General features: G+C 40.4%; 1 long non-coding RNA gene across 1 annotated transcript in view; it reads left to right on the top strand.

Moving 5' to 3' along the window:
* Positions 1 to 18,202, top strand: part of LOC128843918 (uncharacterized) — a 181,364-nt gene that overhangs the window by 116,990 nt on the left and 46,172 nt on the right. Inside the window, exon 3 of the long non-coding RNA XR_008446388.1 lies at positions 10,723 to 10,864. This is a non-coding gene — a long non-coding RNA (uncharacterized LOC128843918). The remainder of the gene's footprint in view (positions 1 to 10,722; positions 10,865 to 18,202) is intronic.

Below are 18,202 nucleotides of genomic sequence, written 5' to 3'. Positions count from 1 at the left end.
ATATACAACCAGTTGATTCAATTGCTTATTCTTTGGGGTTCAGACCCTCTGTTGTCCCCTTGGGCTGTCTGAACCCTGACTGTCACACACGCACTGACTGGTGAGTTACAAAAGCTTTACATTTTTAGTGCTGAGAGCTAGAAATACAAAGACCTGGGCTCTATAAAACAAATTTTTCAGGTGAGAAATTGCAGGCTGTAGTCTCATACCCATTCATATTCTGAGGCCATAGTTACTGTTTGTTTGGAAACTATTCTGAAACAAAGCACCCCGCCCCCAAATTCTTGAACACAGGCCTGATTCTCCTCTCCTTTAAGCTGTTGTATATGGGGACTACCACCTTTGAAGTTAATGGAGTTACTCTGTTATAAAACTAGTGTGACTGGCTGAAGAATCCGGTCCAATGAGATGCAATGATATACTAAAGAAAAAGACATTAAGAGCTGAAAGTGCCAGGTTGTTTGATCTCTCCAGATGCAGTTTATACTGGAATTGTCATTTCAAGGTCTATAATGTCCAAGATGTGTATGTTCTCCTTAAGTCTCTTTGGTTTTTAGCATATTGAGTGCTTATTCCTGTTTTTCTAATCTCCTTGCATTCACTGTAAACCAGCTGTGTATTTAGGGCCTGACTTTTCCCCTCATCACAGAGCATATCAGGATTAAGTCTAAAGAAGTCAGTGGAGCAACGCCAGTCAAAACTGAAATAAGAAAGAGAAGAATCAGGCAAATTGTTTTCTGGCAAATGCTGTGGATTATCTGTTGGCTGGAGTTATTGAAGAGCCTGAAATATTAATAAGCATTAGGGTCTGGAAAGCAAAATAAATAATAACACTTTACATTTTGTAGTGTTGGTTGATAAACAGAGAATGATCCCACAATTAAAGATATATCATAATGCCCAGCATAAAGGGACAAAGTTAAACTCTGATGTGCAACCATAATGCTTTCATTTCCTGACTTATACCCCAGTAACACAAAAACATATACAAGTGGTCCTACTGGAGTCATTGGGACTCCTCATGGTGTGTAAAGTTGAGCCCCTGCAAAAGTCTTTGTATGATCATAGTTTGACTCTTTAACTTTGTGATTTAACATGCCTTAATTAATATGTTTTAGCATGTTATTTTATGTCTTTGTTGGGCATTGTGAGTGCTGAGTACCCTGATAATCAGTGCTGGAATACATTTGTATTCTCGATATACCCCAGGCAACACGCTAGCTATTGTAGCGTACTCATCCTGCTGATTTTTTTAAACTCTGTACTGTTAAATAATGCACAATAACACCGCCGCCGCCTCCCGCCCCAAAATGTGGTTTTTTTTTTTTTTTTTTTTTTTTTTTTTTGTTGTTTTTGTTTTAAAGAGACTTTGGTACTATAGCCTTGGGATGCTGCTGTAACTATAGCAGCTTATCTGTGGTCTACATGGGCTGGCCCTTGACCTGTTTATATTTTGGGTGTTTTTCTGAAGGGAGAGAACGTCCCTAGTGCTAAGCATATTTATCTGAATAGATTATCTATCTACCTGTAGATTCAATAAGGAAAGTCAAATGACAACATGTCAGTTTCTCAGTTCCAGAGAATTATCTGAAATTACCTTGGCAGTGCTAATAGTTTACAACGTTCACCCTCTATAATAGGCTGTTTGCCTTTAAGGGTTTTGACAGTTTTGCTGGACTTACATGTACCTAGCTGCTGAGATGATCTTTCCTTACTACATTGCTTGCCATTTGAATAGGTCACGTTTTGATGGGCTATGTTTGATTCGCTGACTGTGAAACTGCTATATCATTCTCCCTTCATGCTCGCAAATTTCTGGAAGGATCCATTCTATTATCCACATAGCAAATACCTAATTATTTGCTGCTGAAGCCTTTGTAGGAACACCTCCATAGATTTCTGAAATGCTGCAGGTATCTGTCAAACCATAGTAAGTTTTCACCCACAGTGAATAATGTGAAGGGAAATAGTTCCTTTCCCATAAGCCTGCTGAAGTGGAGTCTTGCATTGTTCTAAATTGAAAAAAAATAATACACCTTGTACCAAGTACTTGGTGTCATTCAAGACTCTTTTAGGAGGAATAACACCCCTTTAAAATAATTCTACCTCTGTACGAACAACTAAGATTTCGTCCCTGCAGTATTCCACTTGCCTTCACCTGTATCCTTTTATTTTAAGTTCCTTTTCATAATAAAGGTACAGGAACTGGATACAGTTTTCAAAATATGGCCTCCCTAGCTCCTTGTAGAATGGCAATATTCTCCTGCTATGGACCTGATTTTCAGGAGCACTGAGTAATTACTGATAACAGAAGAAGCTGTGAGTGCTCTGCCCTTCTCAAACTCAGGCCCTGTATGATTCTTGTGTGTTGTCCCAAGCTTCATTATAGTATTTGCTAGTCTTTTATCAGTAGCTCAGATTGAAGTAATATTCTTTGTAAAATCTACCAAGCTGAGTCACTTCCTGGACTTCTTGGATGCAAGATGCGCCAATGTTGTTACCAGTTGGAGGAAATAAGATTCCTAAGAAAAGTAGCATCTAGACTGATGAGAAAAGTGAAAGTACTTGGCTCTACATCTGGATGAATAACTGATTTTTTTTGGTTCACAGGCAGTTCTGAACAAAAATTATGGTTTTGGTACAACTGAATCAAATCATGGGGATAATTTTGGTGACGCTGATAAAACATGTTTTATTAGGGCCAAAACAGATTTTTTTGGCTGGTGTTGACCTTGAGCCCACTGGTTAGATCACTCACCTGGAATGAGTGAGACCCAGCTTCAAATCCTTGCCTTGGAGAGCAGACTTGAATGTGGGCCTCCCGTATCTCAGGTGAATGCCCAAATTATTCTACTCTAAGGCTGGGTGTTCTCATTTTGACCAGAAATCCCTGAATAACCTTCCTAAGAAAATGACTACATTTCTGCAAAAAGTTTTGATTTTTTCAAAAAATTCTTTACCCAACTCTATTTAGGAATTAGTATTGTCAGATATTGCTTTTTCTAGTGGTAGTTTGGTATTAGACTTTGAATGCTGACATAGTTTCAGCCACATGAGGGGTTGAAACCTTCCCTGGAGCTGCAGCAGCATTATCAGAAGCTATCATGACAACATTAAGCTCCAGTGTGGTTCACTTTCAGCTTGCCATTTTGAAGATTATCTTAGCTAGATGCTACCTTGCTGTGAATTTGTATGATCAAGAGTAATGTGGCTTGAACATACCGCACAAGAAAGGGTAATGAATACTTTAATGCCCAAGGAAAGGTTAATGAATAAGGTAATGAAAAAATTCTACAACAGAGAGGAAAAAATGTTTCTCCTGGTATCTGAATTCCATGCATAGCTTAGCCTTCGGATAGCAACTTATAAATCACCGCTCTTTCTTTCTGAACTGCATATGAAATCCACAGCCCAAATGCTGCATAAGCAAGCAAGCAGACTGACCCCAGTGTTTCAAGATCTGAGATGCCTATAAAGTAGTGTAAAAACTTTAAGCTAAGCCTTCTTCCAGCTCTGCTCTGGATGTACAAGCAGGGATCTCCTGGAATTAGGCCTTGAGTCATAAGCCCCTATGTCTGAAAAATAATAACCAGTATCTCGTTTATCATGTATAACATTTTCCCCTGTGCCATGTGTCAGGAGTATTGTGGAAATCTCCTTATACTACCAATTTGAAGTCCACAATTTTTCTTGCCAAAGTAGGGTGACCAAATGTCCCAATTTTATAGGGACAGTCCCGATTTTTGGGTCTTTTTCTTACATAGGCTCCTATTACCCCTCACCCCATGTTCTGATTTTTCACATTTGCTATCAGGTCACCCTATGCCAAGGTGGACCGGATGTGGTTACCTTCATAACCCATTGGGTATGTCTGCACTGCAATTAAACCCCGCAGCTGGCCTGTGTCAACTGATTTGGGCTTGGGCTTGGGCTGCGGGTCTGTGAATTGAGATGCAGGCATTTGGGCTCTGGGACCCCATGTGGGAGGAGGGTCCCAGGGCTCGGTCTCCAGCCTGAGTGTCTACACTGCAACTTTACAGGCCCGCAGCCCAAGCCCTGTGAGCCAGAGTCAGCTGACACGACCCAGCTGTGGATGTTTAATTGCAGTGTAGACGTGCTCATTGAAGCCACTCAGTTGGGCTGAGGGATTCCTGTGAAACAGCACAAGGACTGAATACATGCAGCATTCCCGGTCCCTGCTGATCCAGGGAATGCAAGATGGGAGATGGAAGTTGAACCTAGGTCTCTCCCATATCAGTGCATAGCTCTATAACTGTGCCTCTGGGCCTGCTGACTGATTAGGTCCAAATTCTGCTGCCCTTATTTCCATGAACCAGTACTTTATTTCACAAGTAGACCCATTGATTTCAATTAAATACTCACCAAGTAAGGTGGTACTCAGTGACAGTAAAAATGGCAGAATCTGGCCTTTCAGTTAATGATAGTTCAGCACTGTGAAATTCTGAAGTATATCTGAGCTTAAATAAAGCTTCTGAAGTTCTCTTCTTCCCTCTTTAAATTATGCCCCTGGTGATCCTGTGGTTGCTACGCCCTCCCCAAGACCTCCCATCCTTACAAGTTTATCGGTGAATTATTTATCAGTATCTTCATTTGCAGTTCTGCACCTGTATCATCTTCAATGGATGATATTCCAGGAACATGTGGTCTTGACAGTGTGTCAATGGTGTGTATTCTTTTGTTTGCATTTTTTATTTCACATCCATCTGGCACTTTTGTAGTCATCAGGAGTCTCTGTACCCTTGGTGGGGAGCCACTTAGTGGTTCCATAATAAATAATTATTAATAATTCATCAAGTGCTGACAGCTTGTTCTGCCCTGTACAAACATAGAAGGAGAACTTCCTGTGCAGTAAACATTAACTCGTGAATGCCTCTAGGGGGTTTATGATCCATTTCAACTTCCACAATTGTCCCATATACGAATTAATGGAATAGTTCCATTCTAAAAGCTACTGCTGACATTTATTTGTTTTTCCTTTTCTTATATGTTTCTGCCATTGCGCTGCATCCTTTTGAAATAAGCTTGCCCCAGCTCACTCTTTCATGTCTTCCATCACAGAAATGTGGTGACATCCCACAGAGAAATAAAGGTAGATATGTATATATTTTTCGGCTTACTAATGCACCTGGAAGTGATGGTAGGTGGATTCAACATCTGTAGGAGAATTTTTTTTGCCATAGAGCACGGAGTGTATTGGAAACAGTATAATAGAAACAGATGTAACTCTTAGCATAGCTAATACTTAAGGACTGGAGATCAGATCACAGTTGCAAATGTGCTGACAAGAGGGATGTTTTAAATTCTGAATTGGTCGTGCAGCTAGAAAACATGTTGAGTGTGGGGCTATGTCCTATGTAAATTCCAGAGACAAACTGTAGAAGGGCAAGACAAATTGTAATTACCTTCAGAAGTGAACTGCAGCTGCATCCATTGATTACCCTATGCACAAATTAGAGATGACATCAGATGAGCATTCTTTTGCTGGAGACTTGATTAAATTGGATGCTACACTGGACAGGGAGGATTACAATAATGTTAAAGGCCCCCTAAGAAAATATGTAGCACAATAGACCCAGCTATACCTTTATCTGCTGAACCTGACAATGTTGCTTCTGAGAGAGAACCTAGGGTAGAAACTTGCTCTATTCTGGTTGTCTTCATATCCTTCTATTACAATAGGCTTGTGCTATTTTGTTTAAAATGTGCCTCACTGTTTTTTTTTAAATTGAGCCGTATGACAGATTATTATTTTTGAAGGTCTTCGCCCCTTACATTGACGTAGAATCTTATTCTAGACATCGAATGTGCCTAGACCATTCTATATACTGTAAATTAGCTACAATATATGAATTTCCACATATCATGTGATTGTACTTGGTACTCGATAGTGTTATGTATTTCAGGCCCACAGAGAAATAGCATGACTTTAGGCAGCAAAAATGAACAGTATCAAACATTATTGTTTGTGAAGTAGTTGATGTTTTAATTGCTGAACATTCATCTTTGTCCCTCAGATGCTGTTGGTGGAGTTATAATTAGTCCAATGTGTTTTGTTAATGTGTAGAAAACAATTAGTCTGCCATTAATGATGGGGTATGTGGGGTCCCAAAACTGAGTGTCACGTCACATCAGTGCTTCCGTGGCACAGTGCGTATCTTTTTTAACAGGAATGTTTCTCGAGAAAATGACATTGGTCAGGAGAATAACTAAAACCAGAGGAAAGTTTCACAACTTGCAAATACCTTTTCAAAGCAGAGCCCTACATGTTTTATTTCCTTTTAAATGCTAATCACTTTGTGGTGTAATTAAGGTACCATGGTACAGGCGAAGAAGAATTTGGGGTTGGATTATTGTTTGGAAATGTAATCAATACTATTGTGGTTTTTCATAAGCTGAGCTATTTATTCTCTGATATAGGTTCATGCAATTTATTCGATGTCTGTGTCCTCCATTAGGTGATTAATTTTTCAAGCCAGCTAAAGGTCACATTAATAATAAAATGACACATATATGATAATCATTCATGCATACATGGAAGCAATTTTAAAAATGCATATGTGCATCAGTATGATCGGTGCTGGAGATTCAAGTCCAGATCTGCCCTTGGACCAAACTTACTTTAAAGTTAGCATAATTTCAATTCCATTTTCAGCCCTTTATATGCAAAGTAAAAAGACTGATTACCCCAGTCCATGGAAAATCAGATTCTCTAATGTCATTGCAATAGGCATTGATGCCCATATGATACAATTAGGTGAAGAAATTATCCACTGTGTGCCTGAATTAACCTGTCTCCTTGAACTTCATCCTTAACAAATTGCCCTTCAGGCATCAGCAATTCCTCATTCATAAGGGCATCCTTTTTCTCAGTGCCACAACTTGTAATCAAATTAAACCCACTCTCTGTTGACAAATTATATAGCATGCAGCAGGTAGCAAACCTGTCAAATGCCACGTGTGGACTGTAATATCAGGTTCATATTGGAAGAAGGAGATATTTAAAATGCCCCTTCAAATCATCAATGAATGTTCTCTCTCTCTCTCTCTGTCACACACACACACACACACACACACACACACACACACACACACACACTATATTTGTTAAAAAAAAACCCTGTTATTGCACCACCCTGTCAAAACCAAAAGCAGTGCCTCAGTAGAATAATTAGCCAGGAATTCTTGGGAGAAACTGCTCTCGCCTGTAAAAGCTCTGTATGGGGAAGACAGTGAAAAGGCAAGACACATGCGGAGTGTGAGTGTGTGTGTGTGTGTGTGTATGTATTTATTTATTTAAAAAAAAAACAGGAAAAAAAATTCACAAATAAAATGCCCCCAAATTCAAAAGCCAGCCAAGTGTGGGACAAGCTTAAGAAGAAAGGATTATTGTGGGAGCCAGAGAAGTGTGTGTGTGTGTGTGTGTGTGTGTGTGTGTGTGACATCCAATCAAATGGGCTGGCAAAATTAAAGGCAGATGGCCATGGAATACATTTAATATTTCTTTATTACAGTTCAGCCATTGCAGACTTTTTGCAACTGCATTCACTCCAAGGCCTTGTCTAATTACAGTTTTTGTATTGCTCTAACTATATTGGTTTTCAACTAGTATAGTTAAATTGATACCCCTCTAGTGTGGATGCAAGTTATACCACTATAACAATGCTTATACTCCCATAGCTTAGTCCCATAAATTTTGAGGAATAAACTATACTGCTATGAGGCACCTTTCTGTTGTTATAACTGCATTCACACTAGGGGTAGCACTGATTGAAGTATTTCAGTAAAAATCTCTCCCCTCATAATAGTTAAATTGGTACAAAAACTGTTTGTAGACTAGGTACCAAAAGCTTCTTCAGCTTACCTCCTATAACTTAGATACACCCCTTGCTAGTTACTGGCAACTAGGAAATATAACACTTCCTCATTTTCTCTCATCCTGGTGCTGGCCAGGAGCCAAATTTGCATCTGGCATATGTTAGAATAGCCACAAGGCTGCTCTAACTTAAACTGGAAGGAATGGCTTGGTAGACAGTGTTCAGCCAGTCTATGGTTTCCAGACTGCTTGGCCTTGCCCCTTTTTGATGTTGTGTACTCCCAGTCTGACCTGGAATGCCTACTCGTGGAAGGGTCGAAAGAAGTGGCATAAAGTTGGCTTTAAACCACTGGAGAATTTTCGTATATCATGGGAATCCAGACAGATGACTCTTTAGGACAGTTTTCTGCCCCCTTTGCACAATTTGAAATTTAGGGGACTTAATCAGGGCTGAGGATCTGGCCCAAAGACTTTCTGTAAGAGGGTATATAAATTCAATAGTTAAGACTGCAAAACAGTTTCATTGCGACCTCTTAACTGCACATGCACCTGTGACGCTGGCAGGCCAGATGCCAGCTCTTGCCTAGGCTGCAGACATTAGCTAAGAATTGACAACCTCGTAGATGGAGACCAGACCAGGTCCCCTGTATGTTAGTTTTGCTAAGATTAGGTATTATTCTTATAAGAAAGCGTTTAGTGTTTATGTAACCTAGACACCTCCTGGGCATTGTGCTCTGTCCCATCTAGTGGCGCTGAGCCCACTTGTAACGCCGACAGATGCCAGTCATTGGCGGGCGGGATTGAACCTGGGACCTCAATGTATGAGCCTCTACTGCATGAGCTAAAAGCCACATAGCTCCTAGCTAAGGCTGTAGCAGACTCATTAATCTGTAAGTGGTCTCAGTACCACTAGATGGGACAGGGCACCACACCCAGGAGGTGTGTGGGTGACAGACAGACTCTATGAAATGCTTGTAAGTTGCTGCATGTATTAATCTCACTTATAATATCTGTATCCCATGTCATAAGGTAATTGTAACTGTAAAAGTGTTTGCCCTGAAACTGTAAATCCCTGTAGTCAGGAGAAAAACATCACTATGTATGAAATAGTAGTTTGCCACAGAAGGTGTTATCTCCTGCCCAACAAAAGAAGGCCCATAGAAACCAAACCACTGTGGATCATCGTAGGAGAAAAGACTTTGTTGATTGCTTCCCCCACACACACCCATGATGGGGAGACTGCACATGAACTCGTCCCGTCATCTTAAACTCTGGGGGAAGGGAATAAAAATCCCTGACAAGAAGAAACTGCATCTTTATGGCTGTTTGAACTCTGAAGGGCCAGAGACTCTAAACGGAATCCCCAAGGACTGCCTCCTGGGACTGCCCTGAGAGACACTTTTGGTGTAAGTGACCATTTATCACTAAGTTTAGTTTGGGTGGCAAGATAGACTGGAGAGCCTAAGGGGACTGTCTGTGACAGGATGTTATAGCGATCCAGGAGTTTACATTTGCTGCTTTAGAAATGTGAGTACAATCCTTCAGCCTTTTAAAAGAGAGGAAAAAATATTCTAACCTGATCATTTTAACTGGGTTAGGGGGAAAAGGGCTAACATGTAAGACCTGTAACATTAGAAGCAGGGCCGGCTCCAGCATTCCTGCTGCCACAAGCAAAAAAAAAAAAAAAAGCCGCGATCACGATCGGCGGCAGCAATTCGGCAATTGGGGAAAAAAAAGAAAAAGCCGTGATTGGTGGCGGCAGTTCAGTGGCAGGTCCTTCGCTCCCAGAGGAAGTGAGAGACCTACCGCCCCTGAATTGCTGCACGTGCCGCCCCTCTCCCTTGGCCGCCCCAAGCACCTGCTTGTTAAGCTAGTGCCTGGAGCCAGCCCTGCTAATAAGGTGCTAGGTGCAGGTGGAAAGGACAAAAATTACATGAAATTGAAAAATATCAATGAGTATTTGCCAAAACTATATTTGATATTAATGTAGCCTCACCTTGTTTATGATGTCATTTCTCATTGTGTCTGCCCCTCCTGAAGTTTGGCTACACTAAGGAATTTTAAAAGGAGGATTCTCACCCTTGATAATGCTGTTCCAGTGTCAGCAACTTTTGGAGCCCTAGGGTAGTTAGATCTTCAGTTCCAGCAGCTATGTGCAGCCCCATGAAGATTTGCTAATTCTGTTTGCACTTTAGAATTTGGTTTTTACTATCTGAAAAGTGTATTTTTGAACTCTCCCATAGATCAAAATCCTTCAGCCATTTACAAATCATCTCAAGGTCAAAAAGTGAATGTTTCAGAAAGTCATGGGAATGTGAGAAAGGGGCTATAATGGAAACTGTTTTTTGCAGCCTTAAGTATGGTTAAGATATACTGCCATTTTTGTGCACAGTGCTTTAGAACAGGTAAAAAACTAAACATAAACCAAAATCCCTGCCCTGGAAAACTGCTAATATTAAAAAAATAAAGATTGGACTACAAGGAAAACTCCCATACATCTCAGACAGTAAAGGAGTCCTAAGATCTAAAAGTGAACTGGAACAAAACCAAGTCCCTGTCTCTTGGTAATCACCCCTCTCCCAAAATAGAAGGAAACCCTATACAGAAAACTTCAATGCAGAAAAATATTTGGGGCATACAACTCCTCAAGGGTCAAATCCTGCAAGGAAGTGCTGGCACTTTGCAAAATTGGGACAGTCTTAAAATCCATTCATGCTTTTAACTTTGATAAATTGTTGAATCCCACATGTGCTAAGAGAACCAGGGAAGGATGATGGGACTACTGCTTGTTTTGGTAAGTTGAACAGTTTTGATCAAAATTATGATAATCATCTAGTTTAATGTATTTTCATGAAAATCACAAAAGGCTTTTCCTGTCATGCCCACAGCTATAGTGTCCTTCACTCATGCCACACAGTGGCAGGGTCCAGCAGCAGATAACCACAGAAGATCAGGGATGAACGCTCCTGTTCTTCAAAGATACCACTGAGTTTCATAGCTGCAGTTTTGCATCCCATGGTTTAAGCAAAGGTAAGTGCCCAATAATATATCTAAAGATGAATGTTCTTTGCTCCCAGCCGTTTCTTTAATAGAATTATTATATTTGGAGGGAAAAACAATGTAAGCAATATAGCTATGAAATTGGTTTCAACAATAGGATTTGAGCAGCAGTAAAGGGGAAGAGGAAATGCATTCTATGTGGATGGCTATTTCCTGAAGCTAGAAGGGGTTGGCGATATCTGAGAGCAGATAGGCACATTTCGCTTTTTCTCATACTTCAAAAGTCAGGGCTGCCCCCATTCTTGTTCCAGGTCCTCCGTTCTCTCCCCAGCTTCCATACACTCAGAGTCTCTCTTCCCCAGTAGAGCAATGACCTGGGACTGGCAGCTGAAGAGGCTTCTCCACAAAGTCTGGGGCCGCAGGGATGGCTGACTCCCTCATTCACATAGGTTGAGGAAGATCTGTGTAGAGAGTGAGGGCTGGTCAGAAAACAAGCATTCCTTTATTAAGCATTATTAAGGTTTTGAAATTTGTTCTTGTTCTGCAGCAGAACAAAACCGGGACCTTTCAAACTTTGATTTCACCAAAAAAAATTAAACTTTCATCAGGAAGGTTGCTCAAGTCCAGGATGCAATTTCTGGTGACAGAGAGCTAGCCAGCCATCCCAGATTAGCAGGGTGGTCAGGACACTCACCTAGAATGTAGAAGGCCTGGGTACCGGTTTCTGGTCTGCTTAATTTGGAGGAGGGACTAGACTCTGTCTCTACCAGATCCCAGGTGAGTGCCCTAAGCACTGTATCTTGCTCTCTCATTTTTACCAAAATTGTATGCTGGACCTGAGAACGTAGCTGATGAAAGTTTAATCAAAACAGATAAATTTCTGCAAAGGGTTTCAGCATTGATGAAGTAGCATTTTCTGATGCAAAAACATTTCATCAAAAATTCCTGGCCAGTTCTACAGAGAACCCCCTATGGGTGCAGATCAACAGGGCATGAGCTGGCTACAAATTTTTATAACACTTTATGAGGAGCCAGTACTGGAATGTGAAGGACACAACTTTCTCTAATTTCATTAAGGACACAATTTTCTCCTGATGGAAAGAACATTAATTATTAACTAACAATAATTATCACTGTTTAACTTATAAATAATGTTTGCACCAGAGGAATATTAAAGTTTGAATACACTTGTATAGCCAACACTGCAGATGTTCCCTAGACTAAATTTCTAAAAGATATAAAGCATGTTTCACTCCTTTGTATTGTCTGCTCTGAATTGTCTTCTAAAGTTTGGCTACATGGGAAAGTTGCACCAATATAACCTGCCCTAATTAAGCCAATGGAAACCTTAATGTGGACCCTCATATTTCAATATAAGAATGGTTTTTTTGGGGCGGGGGGTTAGCTCAAGTCAACTGGGATCAGGTATAAATTGAACTGAAAAAAACTATTTGTAAACTGAAAGACAAGTGTCCACATAGGGGTTTACACCAATTTAAGTATATCAGTTTAAAAATGGATTAAACTGGTGCAACTGTCCCATGTAGTCAAGGCATAAATAATTATAGGTCTAATCCTGCTCCCACTGGAGTCAGTGGGATATTGTCATTGACTTCAGTGAGAGCAGGATGGAGTGATAGTTTAGTGACCATGGGCCAAATTCCCAGTTGGTGTAAATCAGTATAACTCCATTGACTTCAGTGGAGTGACATGATTTACACCAGCTGAGAATTTGCTCCCTTATGTTTGAAGTTTGACTCTTATTTTCCTAGTCAGCATTGATGGTATGTAATTCCATCAGCCTACTTACTCCAGCAGGAAAAACTTGTATTCAGAATTGGCACAGAAGCAAGAAACTGCTAATTCAGAAGTTATTTGTTTCTTCACTACTCTCGTCTCTGTAATTAACAATGATGTCCCTGTTACCAGCAGTCAGCTGAATGTCAAACTCTCAATAACTGGATTTTCAACATGATTCCATTTTAGGTATAGTCGGTGCAGCTAGATTACAAAAGTTTTATGATGGGATGTGCTATTTTTTTGTCATGATGGCTGCTGAATATTTTTTAAATGCTCTTGCAGGCTAGCCGAATGGTAGACAAAGAAACTTTTGGATTTAATACACTGGTCAGTTGCAAGATAAATGCTAATGTTAGTCTATGCTGACACTGCAGTTCTGTGTATGTTAAATAATAATACATATGCTTTTTTATTAAACAACAACCCGAATCTCTTACTTGTTTCACTGCTAAGCTTTAACCCTTTTTTGATCAAGATTGAGATCTGATCTTGATCCCTGATAACTTAGAATGTCCTAAAATGAACATCCTATACACCTGACTCTTCAGATATGATACTTAAAGATGACCTAAAAAGACACCCTATATGTAGACCACAGTCTGTTTGAATATGACAATGATCTGAAATAATACCTGCATTGATTGTAGGTGTAACACATACCTTGAGTTCCTCCTGTTGCCATGCAATGCACGGTTTTGCACCATAATATGAATAAATTATGTGAGGAATGAATCTACTGAATATTTTGCAAATCCTTAAAAACAATATCCTGCTGTTTCTGAAAAAGATGAACCAGCTGTATGATGAATTTGTGTGGTACTGACAACATGCAGAAAGTCCTAGAAGGGTGTTAGATGTGGCCAAACAATGTTACACAGGAATTTATTCAGATTTAGCCTGATATGTTCTGGTTTGAAATGTCAAAAGTGTGTGTGTGGGGAAATCATTGGTTCCCATATGGTGTAATGTCTGTTATAAGTTGCCCACAGCCAGTGCTAATCCTTCCCAAGTAGCAATACAGACTAAGGCAGGGTTCCTCTGAAAATGAAAAATGATGTCAGAACAAACCTGAATATTAATATAATCTCAGCCAGTATTGCAGCTTGTCAAAATGGCTTTTTTGTTTCACTGTTTCATTTAATATTCTCATGCCAATTATAGCCGACACAAATAACCGTGGAACATCTTTGCTTCTTGCCGACCTTTCCCCTTTCATCAACTGTGACATGGGTAAAGGTCACTTCTGCATGGGGTTCAAAAAACAACAGCAAGGAGACTGAACAAAGGAAGGTACAACTATCAATGGGCCAGATATAGATTATGTATAAATAGATGGAGATTATTTGGCCCAATTTAGACTGGGGAGTCACACCCACTTGCAGCCGTTGGACTCTGTCACCCTGTATTATTTTGCATTATAAATGTGACTGACTTTCAGTGAGGGAACAATCTCCATAATTCTACAGGATTTTGAAGATGACAGGCTTGTGTTCTAGTGAGATACAGCCCCCTGAAACTGGGAAGCTGGCATTTCTGGACAGAATGTGCAGAATGTGCCATTGTTGGTAATAGGATAGACTTCAAACAGTTGCACTGCATTGCACTCCAAAGCAGCACAAATTCCCCCACTCACTCCTTCTGATTCTTTCTACCTCATCTAGGAAGATTTAACAGTCACCCGCTTTTTGGCTTTCATGCCTTTAGGAAGGTGTGAGAACAGTAATGCTGGTACCAAGATGACTAAAGATTCAGAATGAGAAACACTGAATGGAGCAGGGAAGGAGGGAAGCAGAAAAATGAGTAGAGGAGGCAATAGAAGAGCAGTGAGGAGAACAACTATTTCTTAATTACACTATGAACTTCCTCTCCCGTGTTTTGAATCTCACTCTAATTAAAGCAACTGGCATGTAGTGGTATGATGCAGATGGAACTCAGACACACACACTATTGCAAATTCATACACTTGTGTTCCCATTTGCTGGCACCTGTAAAAGATATGTTTGGGGTTTTTTGCTGGGGTGTGTGTGTTGTTTTATTTTGCTGTTACAGAAAGGGAGGTAGAGGTGGCTGTACATCCATGAATGCTCCTCTGTAGGGTGAGTTGCTAGGACTCTCATCTTCTACCCTAGGGACTGATCCTGCAAGATGCTGAGCCCTTGCAGGAATGTGCTTATGTTTAATCACTACCAGGTGGGCTGGAGGAATGTTTTTGTCTTGCCTGGAATCAGACAAGAACTGCATCCACTCAGGGACCAAATTCATTCCTGATGCAACCCTACTGAAATCAGAGGAGTGACACTGGTGCATTTGACCCATCGTACCTACATATAATTACTGCCAGGAATCCTCTCTTCAGTGGATTTCAGTCTCTTATTGGTTTTTCCAGGGGTGAACAGAGATAGATAGCGGGCCATTCGTGTTTGCAACAGGGAATTTCAGCTTTCATTAAAGGAGGGGAAGGAACAACATTTCTAATCATTGTCTGATTGAAAATGTGACTGATACAAATGAATTGCTAGGGTGGAATACCTATCACTGATCTTTCCTAGAGATCACTACCGTTCAGGTCCGGCCTTCTGGGTCTGGCCAAAGCATAATCCATATGTACCTTGATTTTTGGAAAGGTCCCAGATCAGTTCAATGCACTTTGTAGCCGTACTGGTGCCGGCTATTGCTGATGGCACTAGAGCTGCCATAAGTTCCCTAATAGTCAACTGCCTAAGGCTGATCCAGCACCTGCTCAGAGGAGCTACCGTGACTTCTGGCCACATGGTGAGACAGCTGAATAGTTGGGAAGGCTGCATGATGTAGTGGGCTAGGCTAATCCTAGCCCGGACACGGATTCCCTCTGTCTTTGTCAAGTCATACAGATCAACCTTTTCAAACATAGGTGCCTACAGCTAAGCTCCTAAATCTAGAAGTGCTGAGCACTCACAACTCCCATTGACTTCAACTGAAACTGTGCCTGCTTAACCCTTGTGAATATAGAGCCACTCTTGTTCAGGTGTCTCCGGGAGCCTCAGATTCCAGATGTGCAAAATAAGGTTAATCATAGATCTTGTTTTCTGCCCTGGTTTGTGTAGAAACACTAGCTCCCAGGGTAGTGTGTACTCTTTCAAGAACATAAGCTTGTCTTCATAACACAGAAGAGAAATGTCTTGGTTGTAATAAGTATGAAGGGGATATTTTAATCAGGATGCTACGGGTATGCACAGCACCTGTCATTCCCAGACACTCTAGTTCATAGTCTGAGGAACACAGCTTGTGATCCAGAGTATTACCATTAGAGTGGATTGGAAAAGCAAAATTTTTCCTATGGAAAATTTCACAGGAAAAAAAATCACCTTTGGAAATTTTCTGACCAAAAGTCTTTGGGTTTTCTGTGGGAATTCTCATTTCAAAATATAACAATTTATTTTGTTTCATTTAGTTGTGAAACAACACTTGAAAAATGTAGTTTTGGTTTTGTTTCTACTTAAAATAGCCTTTTGGTTTTTGGAAACTAGGAAAAAAAAAGTGTTTTCTATTTTCAGTTACTGGATTTAGGGATTTCCCTTCCTTCTTTCCCTTTTCTTACTCTGCCTCACTGGAAGAAGTTGGAAATCAATTTCATTTCTCAAAACTCCCAAAAGTTCATGGGGGGAAAAAATTAGAATGAATGAAAAATCTTCTTTAAAAACATTGTGTTTGGTTGCTAAACCTTTTTCCCACTAGCTCTAGTTGCAAATTGAAATTTACTCATTGTAAGTGCTTTAGATTGTACATGTGTGCCAGTGAAATGCAAATATATCTATATGCTGTCAGTGGCTGGCATCCATACTGGAGTATTGTGAAGCCTGTAGTCTACAGGGATGGCTTTGTGGTACTTGTACGGCTACAGTTGACATGCCTGCATCATGGTCAGTAGAATTGGAGTCAGAGGGCCCAGGTTTCTGGCAGGTCTGTAATTGACAGGACTCCGGAAAACAGGGAATTAGTCTGGAAGCTGCTCAGCGATAGGACAGAGCAGTGCACAGAGTTAAATAAAGTTCCACTTGTTCAGCTGAACCTGCATTCAGCTTCACTCTTTGCTAATGAAACAACGCTCATGTTTGACAAGTGCAAGTGACTTAGAGCTTGCGTTATGAAACATATTCAAGAGCTTTGGTTTGTGAGCAGTATAAGTGGAAGCGTTCACAGCTTCAGAGAATAGCAAGAGAATCTTTCTCTGTGTGAATATTATTGTTGTGCTAATATCAGTGCTCTACTAGCACTAGCAATTGTGTGAATTCAGCAAATCATCACAGCTCTCCATGCTGGGATGGCACCAAGTCCCAGAAGGCTTCTATCAATTATTGCTGCACTGCGTTTGACTAGGTCAAAGAAGGACTGGCTGGTGTTAGCTGATTAGGGAGCTGTTTGAGGGCTTCTGCATGCTTAGTAATGCTTTTGGGTTTATCTTCTGTTCTTCATGGAGGACACCAGATGTTCCATGGACAAGAGTGTACCCAGATTCTTCAGGGTTATGGTGCAGAAAACGTGATGCCACCTCTTACTGCCATCACAGAATGAGTTGGAGTTCTTCTGGTGAAAAGGGAGTGCTACTGTTCCCAGCTTCTGTCTCAGTCGACCAGCCTCTCGTTTTTCTCACTTCTGCAGATCACTGACAGTATAAATTGGTTAGTGAACTCCAGTAAGTCCTGTTAACGTTAATGAAGTTAAATGTATGAAAAGGTCTGACCTACCTGCTGTGAATTTACAAGATCTCATTGGGACAGGTAAAATCCGATCAGGAAAGAAGTATCATACTGCTTATTTTACCCTGTCACAGGAGCAGAACAAAGAAAGAATTGCGAAAGAGACGTAGGTTTAATATTTTTTCCTTTCCCTGGCTAGAGTTCTGCACCTCAACCACAGAGGTGGGGATTCATAATGCCGAAGAGACACTTTGTAGTGGAATGTCTAGGGGCCTCAGTTCTTTTTCCGGCTAAGCTGGGAACAGCAGTAGATAAGAAAATGTGCCTGGCTTGGAGACCTTTATGCAGCTAAAAAAGTGTTTTAATAAAAGCTGCTCCCAACTTAACACACTACAAACTTTGATAAAGATAAGCTCCTTGACCAAAGCCTGGAGCCAGAGAACTTGCTGTAGATATTTAAATCATAAAGTTTATCATCTCAGACCTTATTGAAATGGTACCTCATTAAATGTTTTACTAGGTTCTGTCTTCCCTTGGAAAAAATAATGCTGATAATTAATAGTTGTTGGGTAATGGGGGGCATACATACTTTTCATAGGTTTACCTTACTTTGGCCCAGAACTGCAGATGAGCATGTGCTTAACTTAAGTCAATGGGACTTACATGCTTAAAGTCAAGCACATGTTTAAGTGTTTTTCTGAATCATGGCCTCCATGTATAACTCTAGTTTTTGTTCTGGTAATACTACCAATTTTGTATAATCGCCTACAGACAATCTGGATTTGCATTAGATATTATTTTGATTTTAATAATTCCTTGTTGTTGGTTTGGTTGTTACTAGTATGCTCCATGATGTTTATATGATTAGATACTGACTTATTCAGATAATACC

Source organism: Malaclemys terrapin, chromosome 10 (genome assembly GCF_027887155.1).
Source record: "Malaclemys terrapin pileata isolate rMalTer1 chromosome 10, rMalTer1.hap1, whole genome shotgun sequence".
Taxonomy (NCBI): Eukaryota; Metazoa; Chordata; order Testudines; family Emydidae; genus Malaclemys; species Malaclemys terrapin.
This window is presented reverse-complemented; position numbering and strand designations above follow the sequence as displayed.